Source organism: Gorilla gorilla, chromosome X, assembly GCF_029281585.2.
Source record: "Gorilla gorilla gorilla isolate KB3781 chromosome X, NHGRI_mGorGor1-v2.1_pri, whole genome shotgun sequence".
Classification (NCBI taxonomy): Eukaryota; Metazoa; Chordata; class Mammalia; order Primates; family Hominidae; genus Gorilla; species Gorilla gorilla.
In genome coordinates, this window is record NC_073247.2 from 56,708,540 (window position 1) to 56,731,372 (window position 22,833).

The following is a 22,833-nucleotide window of genomic DNA, read 5'->3' on the forward strand; positions in this document are numbered from 1 at the left end:
TTGAGTCTGTGAAACAAATTGATAATAGATTAACAAGGGGAAAGGCACACAAATTTTATTAATGTGCATATGGGCACAGGAGTCATACAAAATATAAAAACTCAGCCAGGTGTGATGGCTCATGCCTGTAATCCCAGTGCTTTGGGAGGCCAAAGTGGGAGCATTGCTGGAGCCCAGGAGTTAAACCAGCCTGGGCAACATAGCAAGACCCCCATCTCTACAAAAAAAATTTAAAATTAGCTAGGTGTGGTGGCAGGCGCTTGTAGTCCCAGCTATTCTGGATGCTGAGATGGGAGGATCGCTCGAGGCCAGGAGTTCGAGGCTTCATTGAGCTATGATCTCACCACTGCACTCCAGTCTGGGCAACACAGCGAGACCCTGTCTCAAAACAAGCAAACAACAAAAAAACCCTCAAAGAAATGGCCAGATGGTTGACACTTTTATACCATCTTGAGGTTACAGAAAGAACAGGGGCTTGGAAGGTGGGAAAACATGTTATGGTGGCAAGACAGGTTACAGGAGGGAGAGAAGAGGATAGGCTTGGCTAACAAAGGCGGTCTTTTTTTTCCAGCATTTATTAACCAAAGCTCAGAGCAAAGGCAGTCTTGATATGCAGATAAAACCTCAGAGGTAGCAACCCTCAGGAAGAATAGATGGGTGTCAGGCTCAGTTAATCTTTCCTGGACCCAAACAAGGGGGGGCTTCAAAGAAAGCCTGTTTGCATCTGTTGTTTACCTCACTTTATTTCCTCTACAGATGTAAATCTCCCCAACAAAAGACAGCTTTGCAGGGCTACTTGTGTTCGCAGGTCCTCTGAACAGTCATCTCAAAGTACGTCAAAGAAGTATATTTTGGGGTGAAATATTTTTGTTTCCTTCACTAGCATAGTGAGCTATTTCCAGTGTGTTCTGTGGGGCTGGGTTCAAGTAAACTTTCTACAACAGAACCAAGTTTTCTACAACAGAACCAAGACCAGGATCACTGATGTGGCACCGGATGTCTTGCAGTTTGCATAACAAAGAGCCATAACCAGAGAAAGGTCAGTCTTCTGGGACATTGCAGAGAAGCTCTTGGGTACAGAGGCCGATGGCACCACTACCCAAGAATTGAATGCCTTCTCTGATTTCTATTTGGTGCAAATTTCATGAGGACACAAGGAAAAGAGGGTCTTTCCTTAGTAGCATGTTGTTTGCTGAAAAAGATACACAATCCAAAGAATTCCATCCATCAGTGGCCTTTAGCTAAATCAATCCCAATAAAATACCACGTGGCCTGTGCTGTGACAAACATGTGCATGAATTACAACTTTACCATGATCCTAAGGAGAAAAAGCAAAAGTCAACCATTCAAACTGTGATCTTCATTTTCCTGGTTATTCATTGGCATGAATCAACTTAGAACTCAATCCTTAACAGATTAAAAGGTTACATTTGTTTCCCAACCAGCTAGTTTCTACATGCTCTATCAGAGCTGTTGAGTTTTTGTTTGGTTTGGTTTGGTTTCGTTATTGCTTTGATTTAAGTCATGCAATAACCATGCTCAGCCTAAGAGAAGGATGTGAGGAAATGCAAACCTTTCTAGACTGGGAAAGCACTGCCATAAAGAACATGAGAGGGGGAAAAAAAGAAGAAAGAAATCAAAGCCTAGCATTTGCCCAAGCGAAGGAAATACAGCAGGTTGAAAGTGCTCTTAGTGTGTGCATATGGGCAATGTTTTGTAACTCTGATGAAGACACGGTTGCTTTGCATTTTTCAACCACAACAACCTGCTTTGACTTCATAGGGTTTTGTGAATCATTAGCGAAGCTGATGCTCCTCAGAGCCTGGCATATTTCCTCCCAACTCCAACCAGCAACTGCTTCTCAGGCTGAGGCTGGAGTCTAGGCATCTGCACACAGGCTGCAGTGCCCACACCTGGGAACAGTGCTGGGTGCTGCTTTCCTCCAGCTTCACTGCCTCTCTTCCAAGAAGTAATGCTGTCTCCAGTTCTTATTCACTGTGATGTTCCTCTGTTTCTCAAAAGAAACTCTCTAACTAGATTAGGTGGAACCATCAGCCATTTCACATGGTTCAACCTAATAAAATGAAACAATCTGACACCGGGTTTATAAAGGATGGGCTTTTGAGAGGAGACAGCTGGAAATAGGGGGGCAGATATTTAAATAAGAGGACTTTAGGGGATTTGGGGTTGGGAAGAAAGGCTTCACATCACTAATTACACTAGCCTAGAGCAATTTTGTCTTAAAGACAGAGGAAGTTTCCTGACTCAGCCATTTCACAGTTGCAGTTGCCCCTGTCCAAAAAGTAACTGCGACACCAAGGGTAAAATTCCTTTTAGTTTTTCTTTCTGTGGGTGGAGTGAGCAGCAGCAACCAACTGCTAGAAAAATTCTTGAGCTGTCACATGCATTTTGGTCTCTGGCTTCTAGGAAGAAATGCAGTGAAGGCCCTGATGCTGTGTGCCTGCTGAGCCTGGAAACCAGTCTATAAAATGGTCACAGCCACAAGGAAAGAGTTACATCTTCCTGAAGCCTCTTCCGCATCATCCCTTGATAGTAGGACAAGTGTGGGGTTAAGGAGAATAGATAAAGGCAGCGTAACGTCAGGGCTTTGACACCCAATCCACAATGATTAGACTGGTGTGAGTGTTCGCCCCTGCACTCCTCCACGTGTCTAGTTTAGGCCTGCCTGGCTGAGACTCAATTCTTCTAACTAACACTTTTTTCAAAAAGCTAGAAATTATAAAAGAAAATGCTCCAGGATAGTTCCAGGCTTCTAGCTTTAACATTTAAAAAGAAAGAAAAAACTGCAGTCTCAAAAATACATTGCTGCTCCACCACCAAGAAGTAAGTTTAAATAGCAGAAGATTCCACCCCGAGGATGCACATACCTCTTGCAAGAAGCCGGTTTGTGACCCGAGCAGCACACTTTCAGGAAGTTGCTCTAGCAATTCTGGGAGGGGGAAGAAGGGGAGAGGCTCAAGCCCTAACCCCATTACCACCCAAAGCCTCTGGATAAAATGACCAAGCCATGGACTGACATGTGAGAAATGGTGCTGCTTCATAGCCTTAGAGCCACAAAATCATTGTGTCCTCAATATCAGAGCAGGCCCAGCAAACCCCATAGTCTCCCCTGCATCCCCAGGCTTTTTTATATTGGAGACTTGAGTTAACTTGGCAACCTTTTCTGAGGTTGACTTTTTTCAAATTATTATTGTTATTATTATTATTTTTTTTTTTTTTAGTAGAGATGGGGTTTCACCGTGTTAGCCAGGATGGTCTCAATCTCCTGACCTTGTGATCCGCCCGCCTTGGCCTCCCAAAGTGCTGGGATTACAGGCATGAGCCACCGCACCCAGCCTATTATTGTTATTATTAAGAGACAGGGTCTCACTCTGCTGCCCAGGCTGGAGGCAGTGGCGCAATTATAGCTCACTGCAGCCTCCATTCAAGTGAGTTCAAGTGATCCTCCCACCTCAGCCACCTGAGTAGCTGGGACTACAAGCAGGCGCCACCACGTCTGGCTAATTTTTTAATCTTTGTAGAGACAGGGTCTCCACTTGTTGCACAGGATGGTCTCAAACTCCTGATTCAAGCGATCTTCCCACTTTGGCCTCTCAAAGGACTGGGAGTACAGGCCTGAGCCACTGTGCCCAGCTTTTTCAATTTATTATTCTCTTAGCAAACATAGTTTGGCAAATGTTTATTGAGAGGTTACTCACACTCTCTGAGCCTCAGTTTCCTCATCTGCAAAATGGAGATAATAATAATACACACCTCATAGGGTTGTTATAAAGATTAAGTGAGTTAATGAATATAAAGTGTTTAAAATAGTTCCTGGGCAATAGTTAGCACTTAATTTTAGATATTATTATTATTATACTTTAGTTATTACTATTATAAATACAATAGTCCTCCTTTATCCACAGTTTTGCTTTCCACGGTTTCAGTTACCCACAGTCAACATGGTCTGAAAATATTAAATGGAAAATTCCAAAAATAAACAATTCAGAAGTTTTAAGTTGGGTCCTATTCTGAGTAGTGTGATGAAATCTCATGCTGTTCCACTGGGTCCCACCTAGGACGTGAATCGTCCCTTTGTCCAGCGGATCCACGCTGTCTATTCTACAGCCTGATAGTCACTTAGTAGCCATCTTACTTATCAGATTGTTGTTGTATCACTGAGCTTGTGTTCAAGGAATACCTATTTTACTTAGTAATGGCCCTAAAACACAAGAGTAGTGATGCTGGCAATTCAAATATGCGAAAGAGAAGCCACAGAGTGCTTCCTTTAAGTGAAAAGGAAAGAATAAGACTGAATATTGGGATTGTAACATATATTGACATGTTATATATGACAGTAGAATCCACAAAAGTTAGCCAACTATACAATTAGAGGGAGCAGTCCACAGAAGACTGCTCTGACTTCTGACATCAACTGCAAGTTTGAGAGTTTGCTAAAACCACCCCAAGGTTTGAAATTCACTAGAAGGACTCACTAAAGCTGTTCTACTTATGGTTACTGTTTATTACAGGGGAAAGGATACAGATCAAAATCAGCCATGGGAAGAAGCAAATGGGACAGAATCCAGGAAAAGTTCCAAATGCAGAGCTTCTGTGGTCTTCTCCCTGTAGAGTCATGGACCATGTTACTTTCCCTTCACTAATGTATGACAACACACACAAACTATTACCAACGAGGGGAGCTCACCTGAGCCTTGGTGCCCAGAGTCCATCCTGGGACTCCATCACATAGGCACCATTGACTGTCCACATAGCTAACGTCAGTTTCCAGTACCTCAGGAGGTCTAGGTGATACTGCATGACCCAAAGCCCCCACCCTAAATCACATTGTTAAACTTTCTGGAATGGCCAGCCCCACCCTAAACAAAAAATAACCTCTCAAGCATGACATGCCAAGGGCTTAGAGATTACCTCCTAGAAGTCAAGGGCAAAGGCCAGACATCTCTTTGGGCAAGGTTAAATTCTTTGCTACACAATAATACAAAGGAAGAGGAAAGGAGCTCCCTTGTAGAAAAATTATATATTTACTGGAATTTAGTATAAATCTGAAGTGCATTCTAATACATTAAGATATGTATTCTAATCCCTAGACTAACCACTAAATTTTTTTAAAAACCCCAATGTAGCTTAAAAACCAGTAGAAGAATTAAGATGGTACATTAGAAAATATCCACTTACTACTAAAGAAGGCAGGAGAGAAAGAACAGAGGAATAAAAAACACATGAGACTTCCTGCTTCATGAGTGGGCTTTTGAACAGGAAGATAAGCACTCTTTCTTCCAACATTGGGCCTTTTTGAGTACGCATGAACATTTTTTTTTTTTTTTTGAGATGGAGTTTCACTCTTGTTGCCCAGGCTGGAGTGCAATGGCATGATCTTGGCTCACCACAACCTCCACCTCCCGGGTTCAAGTGATTCTCCTGCCTCAGCCTTCCGAGTAGCTGGGATTACAGGCATGCGCCACCACGCCCGGCTAATTTTGTATTTTTAGTAGAGACGGGGTTTCTCCATGTTGGTCAGGCTCGTCTCAAACTCCCAACCTCAGGTGATCTGCCCACCTCGGCCTCCCAAAGTGCTGGGATTACAGGTGTGAGCCACTGCGCCTGGCTGCATGAACATTCTTGAACACATGACAGGTTTATATTCCTTTGAGGTCTTTTGCCTGCTCTGATTGCCTTCTAACACCACTTACCCCAGAAATGTGTAGAGGCCCAGAGACCTTCCAGGTCCCCTGCCAGTCCAATCCTTGGCCTAAGCCTTCATAATTGGAAGATAAATTACATGCTCAGTATTCTCACTCATAGGTGGGAATTGAACAATGAGAACACATGGACACAGGAAGGGGATCATCACACTCTGGGGACTGTTGTGGGGTGGGGGGAGGGGGGAGGGATAGCATTGGGAGATATACCTAATGCTAGACGATGAGTTGGTGGGTGCAGCGCACCAGAATGGCACATGTATACATATGTAACTAACCTGCACATTGTGCACATGTACCCTAAAACTTAAAGTGTAATAATAATTAAAAAAAAATTACATGCTCAGTTCTCAGCCAGTGGATCTCAGCATATTCTGTAGAAGTGCCCCCATGAGTTATTAATTGAAGCCCAAGCAAAGAAAATAATACATTAAAAAATTGTCTGCTATGTAGGCTGGCTACCATGGTAACCACCAATTTCTTCCAGATCTGAGCAATTTTAAATGCAAAGTGGGTTGAAAAAAATCCATTTGTATTTACGGGACTCAAAGCTTCATGAAGGGTCACATGTGGTAGGTGCTACAGATTAACCACACAGCTAACACCGATGTCTCCATTTGTGAAACACCTTGCTCAATTGACTCCATCGTTCTTGGTATATCAGGCAGCCCTTGGTTCTCCCTCTTTCTGTAGACAATGGAGGCTATTTCTCCACAAAAGCCTTTGTTCACATTCCAGGGCTCTGCCCCGTGCCAGAATCCACTGTGTAGGCTCTGGCATGGGGTTTGATGTCATCAACAAGTTGATGAACCTCATGAAAATGCTCTTTTATCAGGCTAGTATCCTGCTACACCTTGGGAAGGGAAGGGGTCCAAGAACAGGTCCTTTCAAACGTATTTGTGTTTTTCTAAAGTACTTGTTATAAATGCACCAAAATGTCAGTGGATATAGCTGTCATAAAATATTCTTAAGACTCAGAGTAATAAATCATGGATATGTAGAAACAGAAGAAGTGCCTGTATAGTGTCTTCAAATAATCAAGGCTAAAATCACATGTTTCCTTAAATACCACACACTCGATGGTTGTATATCATAGGTACCAAGTTTTACTTAATTATTGGAATGGTACGAAGATTCTGGAGTCAGACTACCTAGTTCAGTCTACAGCTCTTCTGCAACTGCTTATGTGACCTTGGACAAGCTTCTTGGCTTTTTAGCTTTTTTTTTTTTTTTTTTTTTTTTTTCCCGGAAACAGGGTCTTGCTCTGTCACCCAGGCTGGAGTGCAGTGGCTCAATCACAGCTCACTGCAGCCTCAAATTCCCAGGCTCAAGTTATCCTATCAACTCAGCTTCCTGAATAGCTTGGAACTACAGGCATATGGAACCATACTCGGCTAATTTTTTAAACATTTTTTTGTAGAAACACGGTCTCACTGTGTTGTCCAGGTTGGCCTCAGACTACTGGGCTCTAGCCATCCTCCTGCCTCAGCCTCCCAAACTGCTGGGATTACAGGCATAAACCACTGCACCTGACCCTTTTTCAGCTTTAGTCTCCTCATCTGCACTTACTTCATAGGGTTGTGAGGATTAAGCAGGGTTAAGCGCACAGCACCTGGCATATAGAGTAAGATGCAGTACAATTTATCTTGGTAAATAAATATAAAGCCAGAGGGCTGTGAGAGCAAAGAGGAGTCTCAGACACTTCTGAAAGATTTCCTACAAGATTTGCTGGAATCTCCATGGTGGGGGGAAAAGAGAAACCTGGGACCAGAAGGACCAATAAAAGAAAGGTAGAGAGACAGCTAGGAAAAGCATTATGGAAGCAGTTCCTCACTAGACGGTGAGCATGAGGAAGGTGGTGAGCATGAGGAAGGTGGTAAGCATCAGGAAGGTGGTGAGCATCAGGAAGGTGGTGAGCATCAGGAAGGTAGTAAGCAGGTGTGATTTATGTCTGTATCTCCTGAGCCCATCTGAGTGCCTAAGTATAGTGAAATTAAGTAGAAATCTATTGAACTAAAAGGATCTGGAAGCCTCCCAGAACTGGAATCAATGCAAAGGAAAACAGAACAATTCTCTTCCTGATCACCAGACTGAGGCTGGGAACAGTTAGTCACAATCACAGGTATTGTTAGGGTCATTTATGAGGTGAGTCATAAGTAATTTGTTAACAATAACAAAGCGTGGAAGTGTCCGAATGATGTGCTCCTTCACAGATTAGAGCAGATTCAAGGTTATCACTATAGCAATGATGTAGCCCAATATGCTTTGTTGAGTGAGTTTGCTCCTGAGAGTGTGTTGCACACATTTGCATACTGATTGCAACGTAGATCAAGGCAAACAAGAAAAAATAAAAACAAATGAAAGTCAACTGATTCAGGCTAGAGAAGTATTGGACCTCTTCTGATTTTCACTGTGAGCGAGAAGTCAGTTCGCTGGCTCCATCTTTCCTCCCATGACCCACAGTAGGAACAGATCGGGGGAGGAGGGCAATGCTGCCTTTATTTATAGGAAGCAGCAGAGAAATCATTTTTAAATGATTTATTTTAATAATGTAAAAAGTGAAACCATATAATTTGTATTTTCTTAGCACTTTGTGGATGATAAATATTCTCATATGCCTTATCACTTAGATGATCAATTTGGCTTATGTGAAAGACCTGCAGTGAAGCCTGACTTAGCAAGGATGTCATCTAAATGGGATCTGAGAGTTGGAGTCTTTATCCATGGAATACAAACCAGCCTGTGTTAGGAATTATGTAATCCATACTTTCCCAAAAGCACACCTCACACCCAATGCATCTTCAAAAAAAAAAAAAGGTTGGAAGTGAAGGGGATCAGGATATGCCACCATAAAATATGCTATTTTGGCATAAGGATTATTTTGAGCTGAAAGCAATTGAGAATCAACTGGTGCTGCAAAAGTTCTCTGCCTCCCTTTTGTCTGCATAAAAGTAGGGCATAAATTTATCATGAAAAAGGTCCCCTCCCTTTATCAGGAAGAGAAGTATAACTCTTATCACTGAAGATGGGGAGTTGATGCTGAGATCAGTCTGCATAAACAGAATTTACTAAAATAATCCTTCTCTTCTATTAGTTCCCCCCATATATTTCCTAGTGACTTTCCCACAATTTATCACCCCTAGAAGCTCCAACTCTCTTTGCTTTTTCTAGCCACTTTCTCACAATTTATTGCCCTTCATAAAAATGATATATAAGCCCTCATTATAACCACTTCTTTGAGACTTACTTCTTTTCTGCAAACAGTCATGTACATAAAAATACTAAATAAAAACTGTACCTTTTCTCCCGCTAATTTGTCTTTTGTCAGTTTAATTTGCAAGTCCCAGGTATTGAACCTAAGAGGATAAAGGAAACGTTTTTTCTTCCACAACAGAAGGAAGGGATGGAGGAAGAAAAGGACTGAGGGAGAGAGGGAGGGAGCAAAGGAGGAAGGGAGCGAGGGAGGGAGGGAGAGAGGAAGGAAGGAAGGAAGGAAGGAGGGAAGGAAGGAAGGAAGGAAGGAAGGAAGGGAGGGAAGGAAGGGAAGGAAGGGAAGGAAGGGAAGGGAAGGAAGGAAGGAAGGAAAATGTTTTTCTTTTATTTGTCTGACACTCAAGCAACTTTGAGATTGTATCTCTTGGCTTCCAGTTTGTCCTCCAGTCTCACAAGGCAGGTAATAGCAGGAAGGCCTAGATGCTGACCATGGAAACCTGAAATACATAGTTGAGGGCATATCACTTTCTCTCCAGAACCAATGCCTTTACCCTGTTCTCCCACAAAGCCTCCTAGAGTCCACATCAGCCCCACATCAGCACTCAGTAGAGATTGGCTCTAAATCTCTCATCACCGTGGGTTGTCACACCTAGATAAGTCCTGTGATTTAAACAGTGACCTTTTCAAATGGCTTTGCCACTTAATTACACAGACTGTACACTTATGAGTAAAAAGAAACATACCTCCATATACAATCACTGAGACAGACAAGGTAGAATTCTTTATTTATTATTATTTCAGGATTTTAATGTGATTGTTTGGTATCTGCTAGACTCAATGGACATGTAACTTCACAACTGAAGACTTCTTTTACTTCATTTCACACCCCGCAACATGCCAGTTATTTTTCTAAAATACAAATCTTTTTATGTCATTCACCAACTCAAAATTCTTCGGTGGTTAATTCCCCCATTGTCTACGGAGAAAAATTATAATTCTTTAGCTTGACATATAAATCCCTTTCAATATTTGAATCCTGCCAAATTTGTAGCCACAACTACCAATAGTCTACTCCTCCCCATCCCCCACAATAACATATTAACTCCAGTCATATCATATTAGTTCTGATTCCCTGAAAAACACCATGATTTTAAGGTAGAAGTCTTTATTCCCATTTTAGCGAATGTGATTCACTCCAATACCTTCATCCCCTAACAGGACTGTAAACATCTTGAGGCCTTTGATCATGTCTTTTTGCATTCTTTGCAATGCCTTGGCTAGAGCTAGACACATAATGACAAATGTTAAATGGTTATCTATAGAAACATTGGCCTCCTTCGGTTTTATTAAATTCTTGCTACCAAGCTTTTGGTGCTGTTATTGTTTTTTTGGGCTATTTCTCTGCCTGAGTGCTATCCTTCTATGAGGACACCCCAAATGGAAGTATACTATGGGTAGCTATTTTAAAAGTAAACAAATCAGCAAAGTAAAACCCAGGCAGGCTGAAGCCAAATGTATCACTTCTTGCACATGCTAATGGGTGGCATGGGGCACTGTTTGCAAGAGACAGTTACAAAGTTCTAACTTACTTATCTAGTAATGTATTTACAATGAATCCTTTGTAGCAACAGATCAAAGAACAGCATTTATTAACCTATATCTGTATTTGATTGTACAGCAAATTAGCACAAACACACACCCAGAGATCAGCTTCAATTTCCTCATGCAACACTGGCTCTCTAAAGAGAAATAAATTTTCTGACCCAAAACAAAGTTTTGGAAAGACAAATTTTTGAAAAACAAGCATTTATAACGGCATTTATAATGTTAATGGGGTTCAACTTGAAAAATTACCCAATTGGCTCATGAGAAAACATACTTCTTTAATAAACTGCTATGAGTGGGAGTGGGCAGGAGTTGGGGAGAGAAACAGTGGAAGTAGTGACAGCATGATGAGTGAAGCAAAGAAGAAGACGTGTGTGTGTGTGTGTGTGCGTGTGTGTGTAGACCTGTACACAAAACCTCCATTATTTTTATGCTTTCATTTCTACACAGCCAGATAATGTCAGGTAAAAGTATAACTTATGACTCAGTCAGAGCAATGCTTTTGCTTTGATATATCGATGTTGGCTGAGTCAAGTAAGGGTGGAGATGGCAAGAGAAAGATAATAAGTAGCAAATATATGTGTTCAGCGGAAAGACAAAGCTCTCACTTTGAAGAGCTGAGTTCAGAGGTTTCAAAGGGCACACAGGAAATGCTCCAACAGCATAAACTGGGCCCCAAGCGCCATTCCAGCCAACTTTCAGCCCTCCGCATGGCTTTATCTGATCTCATGATTCTCTGTCTCCAGAACCAAAGTACCCACAAAGAAGAATGGCTTTGTGATAAAAATCAGATCAGGGCTTCGATCACTTTTATGATCACTAGAAACCTGGAGGTATAGAGATGAGAAGGTAAAAGGCAGACAGGCAGACTATGGTGGGTTCCCCTGAGTTATGGGGAAAGTTATAAATTATTTACTAAGGCACACACAGTGCCTGTTTTTATGACGAATATAATAGCCTGAATACCAAAAGAAAAACTAAACTGAGCTCTGAATCAGGTCTGAAAAACATTACAAACCCATCTCTATCTTTCAAAACTATATACAAGACAGCATTTTGGTAATTTGATGTATGTAAACTGAGCCTCAGTTACCCACTTGGGCCAAAAAAGGAGAAAAACAGGCATTTAGGGCTTGCCGTTTTCCTCTTTGAGGTTAAAAAAAAAGTCACCAATATGAAGTAGTTAGAAATTAAGTCCAGGAGACCAAATTATGAGTTCTACTATTTTCCCAACATAAAACGCCATCCACAGAGCAGAAAGAAGAAATTTCATAGAAAGTCTTCAAAGAGGAAAAGCAATGGTCTTTTCCCTCTGCTACTCTGTAGTTTGTCCTCATCTTGTGGGAATTGGGGCCCATGGTTAGGAGAAAAGAGTGTGTACTTTCAGTATAATAGCAAAACAGTTACAGTCAAAGACATTGCGTGGGAGAAGAGTATATGCTAGATTTATATCAGATTTGAGAATCAGGTACCACTGGTTAACATGGAAGGTTTCACAGAAAATTGTTTATGTCAGAGGAGATGGTGCCCAAGATTTCAAACATCTGGCTATAAAAACATCCATGGGGAATCAGTATAGACATCACAGATAATTCATGGGAGGTAGTTTGTACTCATAATTGGATATTTTCACAAATGTTTTCTTAAGAAAAACCATAGAAAATGAAGTTGGCCTTAGAATAACTGAACACTCTGATAAGCAATATACCCCCAGAAATGTTCCAGACTTTTGCTGCTTTACTCCTATCTCTTTAACAAGTGGAAAAACTCTTCTTCTTTACAACCTATGTCTGTATCTGGTACTGCAAAACTCAAAATATCCACTTTATTGATAGGCTACTGATCATAAAGAAAGAAAAAAAATGTAGATAGCAATGCTGTGGTTTATCACATGCTGCACAGAACCAATGTGAACTTCCCTTTTTTGATTCATAGAATTCTATGTATTCATAAAATTCAAACAATAAACATGGCTCCTCTAATGATTTCTCTCTTTGCTTGATTTCACTGGGAGACTAGCCTAGTGCCTCCCTCTGGTAGCTCAGGAGTCCCTGGGCCTCTGTTATCAGCCTTTGGACTTGGATTAGAGAAGTTTTTTTCTTTAATTGATCATGAATTTACAGTCAGTGGTATATAGTCACTCTGTCTAAGCAGTTCTGTGAGTGGAGGGCAGGAAAAATAAATTTTCAGAATAATCGGAATGTCTGAATCCAGGAAATTTTCCTGGACTGCTGGGACTTAGTAAGGCAGCAATGTAAAGGTAAAAAGCAGTGGCCCTCAAGGCAGCAAACCTTGGATGCATGGCCATGAGGGTCTTACTTGCTATCTCTCAGAAGAAGCAACATGCTAGAGGGGCCTCTAAGAAGAGCTCAAATCTCTGCTCTTCTAGCACAATGCTAAATCATGTGTTTCATAGAAATGGGGATGGGAGTGGGTGAGTGGGTACACATCCACTAACTTTTCTTGAGCAGTCAAAGTCAAGCAAGCACTGCAATGGTGGTGATTGCATCTGGATCAATGTAGGGGAGGAAAAATATCCTTTTCTCTACCTATCCTAGGTTTATGGCCTGTAACAAAAAGCAGGTTAATCAGAAAACCATACAGGTTTATTTCAAATAAGTTTTACGTGACATGAGAGCCTTCATAAGGAAATGAAGACCAAAGAAACAGGTAAATTTGAGTGTTTTTATTCTAGGTTTGATGAAGAATGAACAGTCATGGAGAAATATGATAGGACAAAGAATATTATCTAATGGTAATAAATGGGGCAGGGACTTAACAAGGCCTGTTTGTTTGAATTTTTCTCTATGTTTCTCCATTTTCAGAGATAAGGATGCTTTTCCCTTCCCTGTAGGTCTAAGGAGGGCATCTGTCAGATAAGGGTCATATAACCTACTTTAGGGGAAGGTCAGTATATTAGTTGGTTTTCATGCTGCTGATAAAGGCATACCTGGACTGGGCAATTTATAGAAGAAAGAGGTTTAATGGACTTACAGTTCCACGTGGCTGGGGAGGCCTCACAATCATGTTGGAAAACAAGGAGGAGCAAGTCACATCCTACGTGGATGGTGGCAGGCAAAGAGAGAGAATGAGAGCCAAGCAAAACGGGCTTCCCCTTATCAAACCATCAGATCTCATGAGACTCATTCACTATCACAAGAACAGTGCAGGAAAGACTCGCCCCCATAATTCAATCACCTCCCACTGGGTTCCTCCCATGACATGTGGGAATTGTGGGAGTTACAATTCAAGATGAGATTTGGGTGGAGACACAGCCAAACCGTCTCAGTCAGAGAGTCCTTCCTAGGTTTTATAATCCACTTCAGGGGAGAAGTATGGGGAAAGGTAAGACCAATGGTCCAGTTTCTGCTATTTTCTTCAATATGACAAGATGCCATCTTTTGGAGTAGTGTGTCCTGAACCCCATCGCCTATGTGGCAACAGATTTCATCTTTCCTTTGCAGAGGATACAGAACAACAGGACACAGAAGCTAACAAGAAACTCCCAGGAACTCGAGGCACAGGGGCAGGTTCATGTCACAATACTCTTTCTCTCCATCTTTTCTGCTCCTTCAGCCATTTTTCGGGACCTAAGATGCTAAACTTAGGGTCCTTCTTTCTCAGGCCTTTCCAGGAGTTCTTCCTCATCCTTGGCTCCCATCTCCCCTTCTGACTCCTCTGGGCCCCTGAGTCCTCTACTCAGATGGAAGAAGTTGGCTTTATCTGCCATGGCCTCTGCATCTCTAGGCCATGCTAGAAGCCCACTGTATAACCATCCAATAGGTTATTCTTGCCTGCTTCCCAGATGAAGCTAATTTATCAAGACAGGGTTATTGCAATAGAAAAAGAGTTTAATACAAGAAGAGCCAGCTAAATGGGAGACCAGAGTTTTATTATTACTCAAACGAGCCTCTCTGAAAATGTGGAGGCTAGGTTGTTTTTTTTTTTTTCCTTGAGACAGAGTCTTGCTCTGTCATCCAGGATGGAGTGCAATGGAGTGATCTTGGCTCACTGTAACCTCCGCCTCCGGGTTCAAGCAATTCTCTGCCTCAACCTCCCAAGTAGCTGGGATTACATGTGCCTGCCACCATGCCCGGCTAATTTTTTTTGTATTTTTAGTAGAGACAGGGTTTCACCATCTTAGCCAGGCTGGTCTTGAACTCCTGACCTCGTGATCCACCCACCTCAGACTCCCAAAGTGCTGGGATTGCAGGTGTGAGCCACTGCGCCCAACCAGGTTTTTTAAAAGATAGTTTGGTGGGCAAGGGGCTAGGAAACGGTCCTGCTGATTGGTTGGGGATGCTATCATAGGAGTGTGGAAAATGGTCCTCATGCACTGAGTCCACTTCTGGGTGGGGGCCACAAGGCCAGCTGAGTCATGAGTTGGTGTCTCCAGTCTGGATGGGGCCATTGGATCATCTGAAATGCAAAAATCTGAAAAGACATCTCAAAAGGCCAATGTTAGGTTCTACAATAGTGATGTTATTTACAGGAGTAATTGCGGAAGTTGCAAACCTTGTGGCCTCCAGAATAATGGCTGGTAATCATTTATGCCTACATCTTAGTGGAATTCAGGCCCCAATCATCCTCCCAACCTGGTGGCCTTTCATTAGTTTTACAAAGACAGTTTAGTTTTGGGGAGGGCTATTATCATTTAAATTATAAATTTCTCCCAAAGTTAGCTTGGCCCATGCCTTGATCAAGGGCAGTTTGGAGGTTAAAGGCAAGATAGAGTTGGTTGGATCAGATCTCTTTCACTGTCATAATTTTCTGACTGTTATAATTTTTGCAAAGGCAGTTTCAACTTCAGTTGCTGAAGCTTGCAAATAAAACTGATAAAAGGCAGATTAACAGAAAAAAAAACAGATTTAAGTATGTGCATACACACAGGAGTTCACAAAGAAATGTGACTCAAGGAAGCAGTTAGAATTTGGGCTTATATACTATCTTAGGCTAGACAAAAGCAAAGCGATCTGGGGCTTCTGGGGAGGAGATAAATTATAGGAAGGTGAATAGGAAATGTACAGGAAATAAGGGTCATTTAGTAAGGTTTGTTATGTGGATAAGAGACATCCTGGGTGCTAAGAGTTGCCTCCAGAGTAGTTTTCTTGCTGGTACAGGAGAGAGAGACACCTTCACAAATGGAAATTTGTAAATTTTCAAAGAGAAATTTATGTCCTACTTTTAGACAGAAAAGGGGAAGGCAGAGAGCTAATTGCTTTCAAATCAAAACAATCCTTATGCCAAAGTGGTATATTTTGGGGTGGCAGATTCTGGTCCCCTTCACTATCTCACTGTCTGTCTGGTGGATAAATACGTGTTGAGTGGCAGACTAACAGAAGACTCTACATGTACCACAACCCCTCGTAGGTAAGAGCTTTCAGCTTAGTGGCAGCTGTGCCATGTCCATTTAACCAAGCTTGGCAGCAAGTCTTAAGGACTAGTCACAAAAAGAAAGTGCAAAGGGGCACAGCTTCTCTTTGGAGAGTGCCAAGATACCATCAATCTCAGCCCCAGCCCAGGGAAGGCTGGAAAAAGTGCCTCAAGCACTAAGGGGGCGGGGAGCAGGGGCAAAGCGGGTAATGAGTCAGAAAGGAATGTCTGTGAACCCACACCCGCATACCTGAGTGCCAATGTGAAGAAAACCCAGAGTAAATTCCTTTACACAGACTAGGGTCTCACATGCACTTCTGAGGGTAGTTTTTCCGTATAAGAATCTGCCCTGTGCTTTACAGAACAGTGAGTCACTTACTTGCTTTTGGATGGAACGCTGCAGAGTGTGCTGTCATTGTGATATCTTTTTTTCCCTCATGCATTCTCAGCATTGCCAGCCTTGGCTTTGTGCATTAGATAAATAATAGAGTAAAATTCATGCAGTGGCCCCACAATCACTACTCCAGGGAAAAATGGAGGCGGGGAGGGGAGATGGTGGTCCATAAAGACCTGGGCTAGTGAATTTGGTGTTTTTGTTTGTTGGTCTTTAAATAAATGAACTTAAAATAAGATTTTCCAAATTTGAAAATAGGTGACTTATAGAGTAGATTTCTTATGCAACAATATAAAAATAAGAAATTAAATCTGGGAATGAGACTTAATTCTCCAACATGATGTTGTTTTGAAGTTCAGCCTCTTCAATTAGATGCAGGTATGGGGGAAGAGCTCCATCTAAAGAGCCCAAATTCCTATCTGTTACTTCAGATATCAGGTCAGATTAGTACTTTTAGAAAGTTTAACAGACCCCTTTGATGCAACAGGAAAGAAAAACAAGCTCTCTAAGCAGGAAAATTCAGGACATCCTTTTTCTTAGTTTTACATGATGCAGTGAGTCACTTAGAGACTCTCAGGAAAATACGCCCAGGATGGCCATCAAGATTAGGGAACATACTGGCCCAAACAGCTGCAGAGCAAGTAGCTTCTCTGTCCCTGGTGTTCCCATCCTCCTAGTGTTTTCTCTTTAGGGCCAAGTGTTGTAAGAGAGAAAGAACAAGATGACAAGGTCAAGACAGCCTCTTTGTAATCCTTCTCAAATCACCGAGAAACAAATCAACCACTATTGTATGCATTTTGATGTAACAGGGAAATAAAGTAAGGTAGAATATTGTGGAGGTTTGGGGGGCAACTTTGACCAAAGATTCTCAAGTTCATCTCACTCTCTTGGGTTAAAAAAGCATGTGTATGTCGGGGTTGGGGGTAAGAAGTGGGGGAATGGAGGGACACTTCCCTTAAGAAAGTACTATAGGGCCGGGCGCTGTGGCTCACGCCTATAATCCCAATACTCTGGGAGGCAGGCGGATCACCTTAAGCCAGAAGTTCGAGACCAGCCTGACCAACATGGAGAAACCCCATCTCCACTAAAAATACAAAAATTAGCCGGGCGTGGTGGCACATGCCTGTAACCCTAGCTACTTGGGAGGCCAAGGCAAGAGAATTGCTTGAACCCGGGAGGCAGAGGTTGCAGTGAGCCGAGATCGCGCCACTGCACTCCAGCCTGGGTGACAGAATGAAACACTGTCTCAAAAAAAAAAAAAAATTCAGAAAGCAAAATTTCTTGCCCCTGTAAATTCACACTTCAATAGAAAACTATTGCCTGTAGTACATGCTTTCAGGCGTTATCTGATTCTGATTCTACTGGAGCTATTTGCCACTCCCTAAGTTGTAGGTCACTGATAGATATGCAAATCCTGTCCTATCTGGTTCAATTGACTTCCTTCCCCCTGTGTGTGTGGCGGCGGGGGCGGGGTGGGGGGGCAATAAACAGTTTGCCTGCATTTGCAATTCATCTCTAAATTCCTTTACTCCACATAAATTGGGGCTGTTTCTTTTTTAAACCAGTTATAACATCTGCCTGGCTCTCTCAGTTATGTAAGTAAAATAAAGTCTTTAACACATGTTCGTTTTTATATCTGTATAACGGTCATGATTTTACCTCTTTCTGGAAATTACCTTTTAACACCCTTGTGAGATTTCTTTCTTAGGTAGCAGCAGCAGGAGACCTGGTGGAGGACCTTCAGTCTGGAGAAGACCAGTACCAGGCCATCCGGTCTATAGGTAAAGAGCAGATGCCTCCCACAGAGCTGTGCTCCACAGAAGAAACAAAGGGGCTCTTCGAAAGGGACATGTCCCTTCTCCCACCTGCCTCCCTTCCAACCTCCCAAATTAACACCACCATCTAAAACAAGAATTTGGTCACCTTTCGGAAGGCATCTTTCCCGTTTTAGAAGGGGTTACTTCTGGATCCTCTCTCAACTTGCTGGTTTCCCACGCTCTCGACTTGCAGTTTCACCCAGTGGGCAGGGCTGGGTTTCTGTTAGCCTGGCTGCAACCTCCTGCGCCCTGCCAACACACAATGATCAGTGGCATTCCTGGAATTCCTGACATAGCAGAGAAGCCAGGCTTGGCCCTGCAAATGCCCTTGAACTGCAGTTCTGACCCCAGTGGGGCATTTTATCTTTTATTCACAGCCAGAGGTTAGGACCTATTTATGTAAATCCTCTACCAAGGGTCGATTCATCTTGACCCCCTGGTTTTCATTTCTCTAATTGTCCCAGGTATTTTTTAGACCCCTTGGAAACTCTTCATTCAGTGAAAAACCTTGGGGTCAGTAAGAATGCAGTAACAAAGGAAAGGGGGTGGGGGCCTGGAAGAGTTGAGGAGGCTTCCTTTGAAGTGTTGTAAAGAAGCTTTCAGAGGCCACCCAGTTTACAAAGTAAAAACAGCAATGACCTCATGCACCCCATTTTATTCACGGAAAATAAGCTTTCTTGAAATGGTGTCTTCACCTAAGAAGTTTCTTAGAGCATGCATTGTTCAATTTTGTTTCCTAAAGCACACATTGTCCAATCTCAGTGGTGGTAAGGGGTTGGGGAAGGAGCTGTCAGAATTGCGGGCCTTTGGGCAGGTGGTGGCTCCTCAGACAATTGTTCCCACTTAATGGGCCCAGGATCCCTCCCAGATTTGCATTTTAAAAGGGGGCACTGCCTCCCCAATAGTGAGAAAATACTTGATCCCTGAGAATTGACCCAGGTGACAGAAATTTCAGGCCACATGGAAAGCCAGCAGGGGAGATACTTGGAGGTCAGCAGGGCTTTTGGAGGCCTTCAAATAATTCTTGATTGAGGGCCTTGTGCTCTAACCTCCAACTCACAGTAATAAAGGGAAGGAATTGCTTGGAAAGCAGCCCAACTGTTTTACAACCCTAACAGCAAATTTTTCTTTTTCACTAACTGAATTTTCATGTACGTTTTAAGCCAGTTGGATTTTTTTAATGCTCTATTTTCAATAGAAAGATGGGGGAAAAAAATCTTCTCTTAAAAAACTATTTTTCTTCATTTTCTGTCAACTTTTTATTACGAAAAACTTCAAACATGCAGAAAAGTTGAAAGAATAGCACAATGAAAACCCCTATACCCACCATTGAAATTTGACAAATGTTAACCTTCTGGTATATTTGCTTTATCTATATACACAGCTATATATACAGATTAGCTTCATGAATATATACTTTTTTTTTTTGCTGATCTATTTAAAAGTAAATTAAATTAAAAGTGACATCATGACACTTCATCCCAAATACTTCAGCTTGCATCATTCTAATATAAGTTAATTATCTTATATAACTATTGTACAATGATTACCTCTAAGAAAATCAACAGTAATTGCCTAATACCACCTAACTCTCAGAATACCCAGTCCACATTCAAATCTCCTCAACTTGTACTATGTCTTGTAGCAGTTTCTTAATTAAACCAAAATCCAATCACAATTCATACATTTGGATTTTTAGTCTTTTTGGAATAGTCCCTCTACTTTTTAAAAATGACATTGTGTTTTTGAAGAGACTTTGTAGAAAGCCCCACATTCTAGATTTGTCTGATCAATTGTGTGTGGTGGTGTTCTTGTTCTGCCCCGCCAGATTTCCTGCAATTAGTTGAATTGTGTTTGTTCCCCAAAATTCATATGTTGAAGCCCTAACCGCCAGTACCTCAGAATGTGACTTTATTTGGAAATAGTCACTGTAGACATAATTGGTTAAGATGAGGTCATACCAGAGTAGGGTAATAGGGTGGGTCCCTAATCCAATATGACTGGTGTCCTTATAAAAAGGGGAAATTTGGAGATAGACATGCACATATAAGGGGAATGTCCTGTGGACATGAAGGCAGGGATCAGAGTGACACTTCTACATGTCAAGGAATGTGAAAGATTGCTAGCAAACTACCAGAAACTAGAAGCAAGTGAAGGGGGCCAGAATATGCCACCCCCAAACATGTCACTCAAAAAGGATGGTTTTGAGCTGAAGGCAATTAGTTCTCTGCCCTTCCTGCTTCTGACTAAAAGCAGGACATAAATTTCCAGTTGTAAGGTGTCTCCCTCTCCTGTACTAGGAAAACTCTCAGCACCTGAGATGTCTCCTATCTAAATAGCAAGACAATCCTTATTTACCATACATTTCCCACAACTTACCACCCTCCAAAAAGCCCAAAACCGCCTTTCCTTTTGTCTAGTTTAGGATGGTATGTAAGCCCCAAATTCTAACTGCTCCCTTGAGTCACCCTCATTTGTTAACTTTTGTGTGTATGTATATAATTAAATCTATCTTTTTCTCAGGGTAACCTGTCTTCTTTTTTTTATGAAAAAAAAATTTATATAGATGGGGTCTTGCTATTTTGCCTAGCCTGAGTAACCACCCAACTGGTTCATCTTGCCTGCTGCCCAGATGCAGTTCATTTATCAAGACAAGGGAATTGCAATAGAGAAAGAGTTTAATAGTTTAATACACAGAGAGCTGGCTAAACACGAGACTAGAGTTTAATTATTACTCAAATCAGCCTCCCCCAAAACTCAGAGGCTAGGCTTTTTTAAAGATAGTTTGGCGGGCAAAAGGCTTGGAAATGGAGAATGCTGTTTTGTCGGCCCATGGATGAAATCACAGGGAGTCGGAGCTTATATTCTTGCACTGAGTCAGTTCCTGGGTGTGAGCCACAAGAGCAGAGGACCCAGTTTACCAGTCCGGGTGGCACCAGCTAATCTATCAGAATGCAGGGTCTGAAAAATACCTCAAACACCAATCTTTGGTTTTACAATAGTGATGTTATCCATAGGAGCAATTGAGAAAGTTAGGAATCTTGTGGTCTCTGGCTACATGACTCTTGAGCCATAATTTCTAATCTTGTGGCTAAATTGTTAGTTTTATAAACATGATCTGGTCCCCAAGCAAGGAGGGAGTTTGTTTCAGGGAGGGACTGTTATCATCTTTGTTTCAAAGTTAAACTATAGACTAAATTCCTCCCAAAGTTAGTTTGACTTATGCCCAGGAAGGAACAAGGGCAGCTTGGAGCTTAAAGGGAAAATGGAGTCAGTTTGGTCAGATCTCTTTTACTGTCTCACTTTATAATCTTTGCAAAGGCAGTTTCAGCTGGTCTTGAACTGCTGAACTCCCGCCCCAGCCTCCCAAGTAGCTGGGATTACAGGTGCACACCACTACACATACCCGGCTCAGTAATCTGTTTTTTGTCACTTTAATTCACAGGGCTACGAGCCATTGAGCCACTCCCCAAGAAGAGGTCTACAAGAGTTCATTCTCTCACAGGCTTCAAAAGGAACCAACCCCACCAGCACCTTAATCTCAGACTTCCAGCCTCTAGAACTGTGAGACAATAAATTTCTCCTGTTTATTCCACACAGTTTGTGGTACTTTGTTTCAGCAGTCCTGGCAAGCTGAGACACCTGTAAACTGGATGTTAGGTCTAGAGGCATAATTAGATTCAGGTTAAACATTTTTGGCAAGAATACTACGTAGGTTATGTTGTGTAGTTCATATTGCATCACCTCAGGAGGCACATAACACCAGGCTGTCTCACTATAAGTGATGTCAAGTGTAATCACTGGGTTAAGGTAATGAGAACCAAGCTAAATTCTTCCCTTTGCAATTAAAAAGTAACATGAGGCCACATGTGGTGGCTCATGCCTATAATCCCAGCACTTTGGGGGATGGAGGCAGGAGGATCCCTTGAGGCCATGAATTCAAGACCAACCTGGGTATCATGTGAGACCCTGTCTCTACAAAAATTTTAAAAATTGGAAAAAGAGTAACTTGAGGGGTGGTACATTGGTACTACATAAGTATGCTGCCTCCACCAATCTGTCCTCCAATGATGTTAGCAGTCATTGATGATCCTTGCCTGAATTGATTCTTTTATTGGAAAATGGGAAAATGATGATATTGTATAAATTTGTTTGTAATTGTTACCTGACATTCCTCTATAAAGAAGAATCAAATAGGGATTAACTAAAAAGTCAGGGTAAATGCCTAAATCTTTCCCTTAGTTACAAAATTTCAGGAAAAAAAGAAGTTGATATAATTGTCATCATTGATCACTAGTGAGTTTTCACTTGTTTATCATAATATATTCATGGTTTCAATTTACTCAGTGATTATAAGCAATTATGATCATTATTCTTCTTGATGCTCAATTGTCCCAAATTTGGCCAAGGAGAGAGCCCCTTTAACCTGACTCCTGAGTCCTTTTGACACAATCCCACTGGTCTTTTGGTGCTTTCCTATATCCTGGCACAAGAAGTCCCAGCCTCACCTTGTACTTTGCCTGTGCCAAGACAGGAATCCACCATTTTTCCAAGAAGCACTGCTTTTTTTTTTAAATTAGGAAATGGTATTTAGAAACCAAGATCTGGTTTCAAGGCATGCTTATTGCTACTGGGATATCATTGCTTCTAGGCCACAGCAGTGCACAGCACTAGGAAATGTGAAGGACTAGCTTTATTGGTGTACTTG

The 22,833-nt window shown here is 41.9% G+C and overlaps 1 long non-coding RNA gene across 1 annotated transcript; it reads right to left on the minus strand.

The window, feature by feature from the left end:
* Positions 1 to 474: 474 nt before the first annotated feature.
* Positions 475 to 18,340, minus strand: LOC129530025 (uncharacterized). Its single transcript, XR_008675534.1, has 3 exons — positions 18,232 to 18,340; positions 4,545 to 4,626; positions 475 to 2,546 (listed from the first exon to the last, which is right to left on the minus strand). It is a non-coding gene; the product is annotated as an uncharacterized lncRNA (long non-coding RNA).
* Between the last annotated feature and the right edge of the window lie 4,493 nt (positions 18,341 to 22,833).